Below are 12016 nucleotides of genomic sequence, written 5' to 3'. Positions count from 1 at the left end.
CTAATTGTGGAATTAAAAAAGACAAGGAAACAGAAATAAACTAGTTTGTGTCAAAATTTAAATTTGTTGGGGCTGGGAAGGTGGCTCAGTGGTAGAGCGCTTGCCTTACATGCATGAGGCCCTGGGTTCGATTCCTCAGCACCACATAAGCAAAAAGAAAAAAGCTGGAAGTGGCGCTTTGGCTCAAGTGGTAGAGCGCTAGCCTTGAGCCTGAAGAGCTGAGGGACAGCTCCCAGGCCCAGAGTTCAGGCTCAATGACTGGACCACCCAAAAAAAATTTTTTTAAATTAATTCTCTCTACTGAGGGAGCAATTTATACATATTTTTTTAAATTGCAGATACTTATTTGATACAAAATTTCTACTTCTAGGATTTTAACTTAAACATGTAATCACAAATGCTTCTGTGAGGCTACTTGCAATAATATTTACCAAAGTGAAAATCTAGATATTTTAAAATTGGTAATGGATCAAATACAATGCTTATGTCTTCACAATATGAATATCAACTTCTTTTATTTTTAACAATTTCTTATGCAATATCAGCAAGAGCTACCATGTAAGTCATATGTTACATGAGAAATCCTTTGTGTAATAGATCACTTTATTCTCACAGCTATTGGCAAACCTAACGTCTTGTTTTATGTATAACATAATGAATCCTAGAGAAGTTCAAATTCTTTTTTGTTTGTTTACATCAGTAACTTGTGAGACCAAAATAATATCCAAAATAAATGGTCTATGGAGGCTTTCTTTGATCGCTGTACTTTTCCATCACCAAGCCAGTCATTGTTCATACTGCAGTATTGTTAAAGCGAACGTGTCAGGGCAACATCTTCATTAGCAAGGTGTTTATTAGAAATCTGTACCCCCTTACACTCCCAAAGACAAACAGACAAAACAAAAGGAAAAGGAAACAGAAAGAGCAACTACAGCAACTAAAACCATCTCTTGTTTCCTTTTCTTGGAGTTTATCCTATAAAATATCATTTTATATAATCATATACATATAGCTATTGAGCCTCTATCATGCCACATAATAAAATGATTTAAATATACTATGTCACAGAGAAAAATTCCCGCTGAGTAAAATGAAATTACCTTTTGTTTCCCCTATATTTCTTTTAAATAAAATGAATTCAAGCATTTAATATGTAAGGCATTAATAGTCAGGCAATCATTCACATCTAAACCTAGTATACTTTTTAAACCTAAAATTATTGGATGATAAAACAGAGAAAAAGACTCATTGTTGACAACTTCAAACTTTAAAAATCTCTTCAACATCAGATGTTCCACAGACAAATTTTAAAGGTGAAACCAATATATTTAAATAATAACAGCAAAACAAAAGCCCTTACTATAAATTATACTTACAAAGCAACTTGAAAATACAGTTTGTATGTCAACACAAAAATGGAAAGCAAACCGTATAAAAGGAAAAGCTACCAATTATAAAAATGACACAATGGAAACCATATCTTTAAAATTGATTTTCAGTTTTCAACTAATGTAGAGAAAATATTCCTAATTGGGGAATAAAAATGATAAGGAAACAAACTACTCTGTGTCGAAATTCTATGCATATCCTCCATGTTTAGAGAACTATATAATTTATCATGTCCCAGTATATACCTGTGTATATGTGTACATATTTATACATATATATATAATAATTCAGTGTATTGTAGATTTATAGGCACATTTCTAGCTGCCAAGTGACGCCTGTGTTTCTTTGGATCTAGGGCACCTAGCTTTATGTCCTTTTTGTTAATTGTTATTATAAAGGTGATGTACGGAGAGGTTTCCATTTCACTAGTCAGGAAATGATACATTTCTTTTTGAACAGTGTCACCCCTTCAGTGTTCTCTCCCAGTTTTTCCCTCCTGTCCTCAGCCTTAAGTTGTATAGTTCATTTTCTTTTTCTGTTGTCAGTTGTAGGGTTGCAGTTATAGGAGATCAAGAGAAACCACGTTCAGGGAAGGTCAAACATTTTCCATCAGGAAGTTTTCTTTTTCATTTGTAGACAATCACTTGATGGAATTCAAGGCAATAACAAACTTCTCACAAAAAGAAGTAGCAAGGCTGGTTTAGTGTTCTTATATTGCTTTAGTTGTAACAAAGTGATTTTCTTTAAATAATTTGTTTAGATAAGGATAGAAAACTATGCACTTTTTGTTTTGGAATTTATAAAAAGAAATGATGGAATTCTTAGAAGGGAAGAATACAATATTTTGTAAAAAAAATTATGAAGTTGCACCCAGATAAATAAAAATGCAAAATAAAGAATTAAGTAAAATAGGGAAAATTATTTTCTAATATAATTGTGCCAACATCTTTGGTACTTCTAAGTAGATTTATTCTAGCTCCCTGGGATGAAGAGCAGGCCCTGAGAGGCAGCTGACACATCTGTGTGTGTGTGTGGGGGGGTGGCTGGAACACGGAACTGTCCTCACAGGATCAGACATTTGACACTGAGTGACCTGGCAGGAACAGTTCCCTTAGCTACCAAGAACGTCATCTTGAGTAGAGGTCCTGAGTTGTCTTTCCAAACTTCTAGGTAAATAGAGAGTCCCACACAGGGGGAAACAGCTAGAATAAAGCAGGGGGAAGAATCTAACCATATCACAGGATCACCAATTGAGTTTCTGGTTGTATTGTTTAAGTGGAAGCAACATGGAAACAGACTAATGGAATGGAGGTCTGGATCATTCAGGTGTAGGGGAAATAGAATATGTAGCCATCCGTGTCAAAGTTAAACATAAGGTCAACAGTAAGCTGCCATTGTAATCCCCTGCCAACAGCCTTGGGTATTGAGAGGCTGCCATACAAGGAAACTCAACAAACACATACTTGTTTTGCTGATGAGACATGTAGATGTGAAGGAAAGTAACTTGAGGGATTCTGCAATGTGTTTGATATGCTTTTCATGTCTCGGAGATCAGCCATGATGGTTCCATGGAAGGGAACTAGGAATGCTAGATCCTGGATGCTCCTTTATCATCTCCTTTAACTTTACAAGGAATTTATCTGTCTTAATTCTTTTTTTAATTTTTATTTATTTTTATTGTGAAAATACTGTACAGAGGGGTTACAATTACATGGGCAAGATAATGAGTACATTTCTTATCAAGCATTGTAACCTTCTGTCTTAATTCTTAAACAAGAATAGAAAGCTTTCACAAGGTAGCTGGTCTCACAGGATTTGGATTTGGATGCAAGGGAACTAGCTTACCTAATACAACTAAACCAACTTTGTAGTGTTCTTTTTATTCTTTTGTTGTTGGTGATGGTGGTCGTCGTGGACGGGGGTTGAACTCTCGGCCTGGGCGCTGTCCCTCAGCTCTTTAGCTCGAGGCTAGCACTCTACCACTTGAGCCACAGTGCCAGTTCCAGCTTATTCTGCTTCTGTGGTGTTAAGGAATTGAACCCAGGGCCTCATGCATGCAAGGCAAGCACTCTACCAATGAGCCAATTACCAGAACTTATTCTTCTTTTTATTGTTTTCATTTTAACTTAAAATTTGTTTGCATTGGTGCATTAAGAACTGTTAAGTTTGATCAGGTTCTTTTAGTAGGATAGTTTGCTTCCTACAGTCTTGGGCTTTTGAGAGTATAAATTTGATATTATAATAGATAACTGGCCAACCTGTGTATTTTGAGGAATTGATATGATAACAGACTCATCCATGCCAAAGATTCAATAGATTTGTCAAATTTCATTATATTCCCTTCCCTCACTCCCTTCCTGTCTGGCCAGTTCCTCTAGCCACAACACACTGTGGCCAGTGTCTGGGCAAGTCAAGTGAGGGTTGTGTTCCCTGAACCTACCATTCCTTCTCTTTTTCCTCTTCATAGCATCAGACCTTAATTTTTGTATGCCCACAGTCACATGCACACCTGGTTTCCAGTAAAATACATATTTTTCCTCCAGCGGACATGGCATATTCTGACTGAAATATTTGGAAATCCATAGTAATAATTGTCCATGTGTACCAAAGTATGTTCTAACAAACAACTATTGAAAATCCATTATTATTATTAAAATTCACTAGGTGTTTTCCTGCTGTACATTAACATTTTGAATAGGTTAGTAGTTTAATGACTGAAATATATATTTTTAATTAATATTGCACAAATGTTGTACATATTTATGACCTCTGAGTCCAATGTATAAAGTGTAAATCAATGAATATATTTATTCTCAAATTTTATCCTGCTAAGAATATTTAAAGCCTTCAAGCTTTTTTGAACATTATTGTTAACTATACGCACTCTACTGTAAAATAAAATACTAGAAAAATAGTTTCTCTAAGTATAAAAGTATTCAGTGATTGCCTCAATATAGATAAGTACCTGTATATAAATGTTAACCAATATAAACAGATTTCAGTAAATTTATGCTTATATATGTGCATATATATGTTAACATATTTAGGAGCATTGTACAAAAGAGTTTGCATGCATAAATTATGAATATAAATATACTATTTATGTATAAATTTATCTGTATATAAAGTAATGGTAAATTTTTCCCATCAGAAAATCAGCAACTTATGCTACTCTCTATAAATATTATATATGTGCTTAGATAAATATACACATATATTTTAGTATATATAGATATGAATAATTAACAACTGCCAGTTCTAATCATTTTTTACTTTAGTTTAAGGCTAAGGTTAAATTGCTAGACACTCTATGATTGTTGGATTAATTTGAAATAGAACCTTGTATCCATTGATACATGGAATTGATTCCCTCAAATACATTTAACATTTTCATTAGGGTGATATTATTTTCATGAATGGAGGAATGCTATGTCAAATCTCATAAAATTGTCTCACACACAGAAATGTCTAGACATTCATTGAAGACAGAATGGGGAGTAACTGAGGAATTCCTGTAGCTGAGTACAAGAGGCTTGTGCTTATAATCATTTCTATTCCAGAGGCCAAGATGCAGGGGATCATAGTTCAACACCAGCCTACCCAGTTAAATCAAAGATATTTTACCTCCAATTAACAAGCAAAATGATGGACTGAAGACATGGCAAAGTGCTAGAGCACCAGCCAAAAAATTAACCACAGCTAGCATGAGTCTCCTTGAGTTCAAATTCCTCCCTTAAGAAAAGGTAGTTCCTTTCACATAACATAAACTTACCTGACTATTTCTGCTTGTCTCAGACATATATTAGTTATTTCAAATAAGGGAAACCATGGGACCTATGTTTCTTTGGGCCTGGGTTACTTCACTTAATATAATTTTCTCCAAGTCTTTCCATTTCCTAACAAATGGGCCAATGTCATTCTTTCTGATGGAGGCACAGAATTCCATTGTATATATATATATTTTTTTCTTTATCCATTCATCTACTGAGGGGCATAAGGACTCAAATGGTTTTTCTTTCTTACTATTGTTTCTAACAATAGTATGATTTCTTTGTTGCTTTGTATGTCCCTCCCCCATGGTATAACCCCTGTTTTCACTGTATTTGATGTTGGGGTAATTTGTGGAGGGGAAGAGAAAAATCAAATTGTTTACATAGGGATACAGGTGGACCCATTGCAACAATGAAATGTACAAGATTTTATGTCAAAAAATGAACTTTACAACTCTGGAGGGGTCGGGGGAGATGGGAAGGCAGGAATGGTAAGGGGAAACAAAGGAGGAGGAGGCAACAATGCTTGATGAGAAATGTACTCATTACCTTGCTCATGTAATTGTAACCCCTCTGTACGGTATTTTCACAATTAAAAAAAAAGAAAAGGTAGTTCCTAGAATATGCAAGAATACCCGTGCTTGTGCACAGGTCTAAGGAACAAATTCCTAACAATTAGGTTTGAGGAGACTGGGACATCTTCATTTTCTTTTGAATATGCTCTTTTATATTCCCTTTTCAGCTGTTTCCATGTCAACTTCCTTTCTCTCCTTTTTATATAGACCATTCACTATTCCTATTCACACTCAAATCTATGGTTTTTATTTTTGTAGAAATTCTAAGGTTTGATATAATCCCCCAAAGAAAGAGTGACAAATCATTTAATTACACTAAACTCACTTTAACTTTTATTTTTTAAATGAATACTGGGTTTTTCTGTATTTAACGGGGTAAATAAAAAGGATATTGGAATTCACTACAGAAAAAAGAAATTCATTCTGTTACTAGTTCTATGGCTATTGATAACCAGCTGAGTGTTCAAGGTAGGGTCCTCAAGCCATACAGGAGGACCAGCGAGTAACACATAGTTCTTTTATACTGTTCAGATGAACGTCCTGCTGTATCAGTCACACTATGAGAAGATGTCGTCATGTCCAGCAGTGTAAAGGGAAGAGAAGAATCACAATGAATCCTTTGAGAAAGTTGGATGAGTCTACATTTATAATTGATGCCTGCAATTGACATGCGATGCTCTAGCATCTGAACGTGAGCCTTTGGAGGATGTGCCAAATCGCAAGTGTACTGAATTTGACAGAACTCTTTCCCATGACATGTGATGTGCCAAGAGCAGCCTTGTGAATTGGTGAATTAGTGTTACCAGAGCCTGTCAATGTAAGGATTTTCAGGCTATTGGTTGTAGGTGTGGTAGTGTACAAAGCACCCTGAAAGTTGCTAAAAGAGCCTTGTGGGCAGGGTTCACTGCAGAGGACGATGTGATAGCCATGTGGCTAGATTGCATGGTGGTATTTCTGGGTAGTTGCACTGGAGGAACAGTTAGGCCCTCAGCTGGTGGTGTTATGAGTGCTGGGACACTCCGATAGCAACTATTGTTACATTGTCCATTAGAGACCCCTAGTGTGGATTGAGAAATGGCTCTCATATTGGCAAGATTTCCAGTATTGTGGTTTGGTCCCTACATAAGCTGGGACTGTACACTTGAATTGGCAGGTCCTTGCATGGTGGAAATTATGCCACTATGTAGCAGGGTATCAAAAGCAGGAGGCTCCTGGTTCAATGCAGAGTGGTTACTCATTGAGGAAGGATAATAAAAAATGATAGGTGGCGTTGTATCCATAGCATCATCATCATCCATGGGTTGTTTAGCTGGTGAGGAAGCATTGCCTCTAGGAATAGGGACAGTGACTGAGCCCATGTTGGAAAGGACAGAAGGAACTGCAGACAGGGGAATAGGCACACTGTGCTGCGGCACATTAGGGATGACATTGGTGGACCAAGCACAGTTCTGAGGCACAAAGGGTTAATTAAAACCTAGAGAAGGATAGGGAACCGTGGGTTGAAGTGGATTAGTGAGAACATGCCCAATCCTCAGCTGCCACTGGTCTGGGCTACAAGGGATGGGAGAAAAGGGATAAGGTTGGGGTGGATGGAGTTTTGTGGGGACTGGCCAATTTGGAAGATGCCCCTAGTACAGGATGCAGGGGACCTGGGGGGACGTTTGGGAGTGGGATGAAGGTGGGCTGGTAGGTACTGGCCCATTCAGAAGGTGCCCCTGCTGCAGGCTACAGGGGGACTGGGGAGATGGATATGGGTTGGTGCTAGAAAATGGGGGAGATGTAAAAATGACTGCCTCAGAAGGTGGTCAACAATGTCATTGTATGTGGCCATCTGTATGGTCACAAGATAGGATATCCTGAGGGAAAGCTTAACAAAACCGTGGTCTTGTCATTGTTCAAATGTTTCATAGATGTTGGAACCACATGAGGGTGGGTAGGGAAGTAAAGAAGAACAGGGGAGTCTATACACATAGGGACAGGGGATTCCATTGGGGAAGAGAGAGACAAAAGTCCAGGGGGAAGAGGTATGGGGAAGACAGAAGGGGTTGGAGCTTTTGAGTCATTCTTATCATTTAGAACCTGCAATTTAGAAGCAGAGTCAGTAGGGGCAGACAAACAGCCACGGGGGATTTTAGGGGTCAGTCCCTCTTTAGGATTTGATGAGTCTGCTCTCAGGCTGTGGGTCCCCGTGGCATTCCCAGTGCTGGGAAGAGCTGCAATGTCTGCAGTGCAAGTAGGCAGGTAGCGGGGGACACCGGTCCCCGCATCAGGTGGGCAAACAGAAGAGGCAGACACGGTGGCCCTGCCATGTGTCACTGCCTCTGGTCTACCCTCCCAGGCTTCTGCTTTACAGTTTTCCCTCTTTGGAGACAGACTGTTCTCACAAATGCCCCTGTCTCTCTGCATTTCAATACAAGGAAGTTTCACGGGTGGGGGGGGGGAGCTCACCTGGACCCCAGGGTACAGGCCGGGGCAGTGGTAGTGGCAGGGGAAGATCCGATGTCAGATGTCAGGGATGTTTCCCTTTTGGTGGCTGTCCAAGCAGGTATCTTTGGTGGAGCGTGGCTTGCTGGGGGACTAGCTGTGGGCTTGTCAGCCTCCACCTCTTTCTCTGACTCCTGGGTGTCTGAGTAGATGGGGAGGTGGCTCTTGCTGACTATGGAGGAGCTTTGCAAGCTTGTGATGTCACAGCCATGACATGAGGTGCTTGTGGGAGGCACACATAGCTCTTTGCCATTTTCAGCATTGGGAAGAACTCACTTCTGGGGAGGAGAACAGCATCCCTTGAGAGTGATGTCACCCGGTATGGGCCACAGCAGTGCGCATGTGGACTGCAGCCTCTTAGTGCTTCATTCACAAGAGGCAAAATGCTCTGCAAGGGCCAGCAGGACAAAGGCCATCCATGGAATTGTAGCTCACGGAGTCCCTTGCTGGTGTTGGTACTAGAAGAAGCCTGCCATGTCCTGTGTCTGGCTCCTATTTAGACCTTGCCACCAGCACAGGATGGCCCTGAGCTTGGTGCACCTCATCCTGATTATCCTTATCAACATTTTCCTGTTTGCATGTAGTGTTACAGAGTTACGTTTACACCTCAGATTAGGGTTAGATCAACTTTTTAGATGATCTTTGCTAGTGATAATTTTGATGAGGCTTTAATTAACAAAAAATACAAAGGAGACTAAGAAGAAATCCCTAAACCTCCCTAAACTGTGTTTTATAAGTACATGAAGTAATGCTGTATAGGTTATAAAGGACATGGCAAATGAAAACAATACAGAGAATGCATATCACTCCTGTCAGAATGAATAGCTATCATCAAGAATACAAACAAAAGTGCTGTCAAAGATGAGTGGGAAAAGAAGCTCTAATACACTGGTAGTAATAATGTAAGTTAGTGCAACCACTATGGAAACCACTATGGAAAATTTTCAAATATACAAAAAAAAACCCAGAACGGTATGATTCAACACCTTGTTTAGGGCATTTCTCCAATGGCATGTAAATTAGAGTGTAAAAACTGTATGCTAAATGGTGAATTGAGGGGGAGGAAACTTAGGTGTCAAATGAGGGAGGAGGTAACAAGTTGGACAAGAAATGTACTCACTATGTAACTGTAATCCCTCTGTACATTACCTTGACAATAAATTTAAATTTAAAAAACTGCTTGTGTATACTGTTAATTATATAGCACAACTCACTATAGCCAAGTAATTGGAAAGGACAGATGCCATACAACCTACTACTGGATGGAGAATATATTAGGATTTTTTTCTAACATATCATTCCTAATGCAGGATAGTTTCTATCCTCATTTTTTAAATCACCAACTCCTTCCTGTGAACAATTCTACCTCCTTTAATCCCCTCCAGACTGTTTACTATCTTGTATATCCTTCAATTTTATTCAAGTCCTAGAATAATTTCTTTCTGAACCTTTCCCCAATTTTAAATATCATTCTCTTAAATGTCCTCAACATAAAAAATGGGAACTTGGTTTTTCTTGTTTTTGTCTCAGTAAATTTTTAAGGAATCATCAGAAAAGCTATCACTTGATGGCCTTCACGTGTTGGAAAGTATACTTAAAACATAAACCAGCTGTAATTCAGAGCTCTGAAATTAATTCTAAGAACCTCACAATTGTCTACATTTACATCAGCCATAATTATACTTCATAGGACTTCTTTCCACCATTTTTTTCTGAGCTGAGGACCAAGCTGAGGGCCTTGTAGTTGCCAGGCAAGTTTTTTTTCCACTAATCTACATCCCCAATGCTTACCCCATAAAAAGTTATCCAGTTGTGCTTGCTGAGAGTCAGCTAATAATGAGACTGAGGTGATTTGATGGTAAAAGGAAACATCTCTGTGGATATGTTTGGGGAGCAGCAGCACTGGGTCTAAATGAGGTCTCCCAAACCAGCAGCATTAAAACTCTGTGGGAACATTTTACCAAGGCAAATCCTCAAATCCTAGCCAAGACCTACTGGGTCAACCATACTTGAGATTCTGATGTGTTTACTGAATTACAGCCCACAGTCAAGGTTGCAGAAACAGCTGGTTGGAAATAATTGCAATTAGCTCTATTCATTTCTTGTTAATCTCCAAAAAAACATGCCTCACTTACACATGAGTTCTCATTTATCATTTATGGGTATGTGTTCACTGTTGCACGGGGTTGATATTTTGTACTAATTTGCTAATAAGCAGCAACCATGCACCCCGGTGGCTGTCTTTCAATGGTCCCAGGTATAGAGTCTGCAGCAGAGAAGAGCTTGTCAGTCACCTCCTTCTACATTCTGCTCTCAGGGAACAAGAAAATCCAGAAGTGTCATTTGACACTAACAACACTTTTTTTTTACATTACACAATAGGTTTATTGTATCCTTTACAGTTGAAACTAACAACACTTGTACTATCTTGTACCAAAGAGCAGGCAGAATGACTCACCTAAGTAAGAAGCTAATATCTGTGTAGTAGTGCTGCATGGGAAAGGTGATTCTGACACAGACTCTAACTCCATCATCCTGAATTCATCCTTGGCTCACCTCTGTCTTGCTAGAAGGTAAATGTCCTTCTGACTCCAAGAACTGGAGGACTATCATCCCTGCTGTCTTGGTGGCTGTCTGCCTGATGGCTTCTTAGGGAAACCTATGAGTAATTGACAACCTTCTTCAAAGTGCTTAAAAAGGAGAGCCATCCACTGTCCACTCTCTGATTCTGAATCTCAGCCTGGCTGACCTCTCCTTCCAGCTGTTTTCTGCACTACTATAGCATACTCCAAAGACATTTGGGATGTAGGCAGCTTTGTCTACAGGTCTTCTTACTGGTTCATCTACATGTGCATGCCAGTGAAGAGCCTCACAATTGTTGTAGCTGTCTAAAGAATGCTTCATGTTTGTAAGTAACCAGCCAGGCAAGTATATATGTATGAATGCTCCATCCTGTCAGTTCTGGGGGCCATTTGACCACAGCCCATCTGTTACCCTCACCAGAATGGTTCTTTAGAACCACTGGGCATCCACAGGTGTGGAAATGTGCCTCATGGACATACCAGCTGTGTCTGAAGGGTTTATTTCAATATCAAGTAAACTACAATCTCCAGGTATTTTGCCTCCCATCACTTCTGGCCAGCTTTTAATTCTGGAAAGCTTATGGCCAATGTAGAAAAAGAAGAATTAAGACTCAAAACCTTAGAAGCCAGATGCCTTGAAGGCAACTCACAGTGATGAGGCTGAGCACTGAAATCACCTCTGCTCTTCTGTGCCTTGGCTGTGGGTGTGGCATCTGAAAGCTAAAGGGCCATCAACATCACAAGGTTTCATAGCCCTGGATCAAGAGCCAATGATTTTTCCATCTCTTTAGGAAATCCGCACATTTTCCTACAGATGTCTGAAATGTTCAAGGAAGTTTTGAAAGGCGTGTGGAAATGGATAGTGACCAGAAAGCTTCTAGCTGCCTCAGAGTCTCAGGTAACACCAGCTGGTAACTTAGAGGTTCTTCCAAGTCCCAATATCCATTCCTGAGACTCACCCATTCCAGCTCACCCACCTGTGGGAAAGGGAAACCTGAGAAGGCAGAGATTTCCTCCTTCATGATGAACAGCAGTTTTGGCCTGAGAGGGATGCCTTTGCATTTTACAGGACAATGACCGTATCCTCTAGAAGTATGTAAAGGCAGGATTGTGATACAGTAAGAAAACTGTGGTCACTGTCCTTATCTGTACCACTGCTTATTGAATAGTGCTGCCCTCACTGTATAAAATTATTGACATTAGAAATTACAAAAAA

At 39.3% G+C, this 12016-nt stretch overlaps 1 pseudogene; it reads left to right on the top strand.

Annotated features, from left to right (window-relative positions):
- The first annotated feature begins 8233 nt into the window (after positions 1-8233).
- Positions 8234-11752, top strand: LOC105999792 (annotated as a pseudogene).
- Positions 11753-12016: the final 264 nt, after the last annotated feature.

The sequence above is a fragment of the Dipodomys ordii genome, unplaced genomic scaffold (assembly GCF_000151885.1).
Source record: "Dipodomys ordii isolate 6190 unplaced genomic scaffold, Dord_2.0 Scaffold201, whole genome shotgun sequence".
Lineage (NCBI taxonomy): Eukaryota > Metazoa > Chordata > Mammalia > Rodentia > Heteromyidae > Dipodomys > Dipodomys ordii.
Note: the sequence above shows the minus strand (reverse complement) of the source record. Positions and strands in the feature narration are given on the sequence as shown.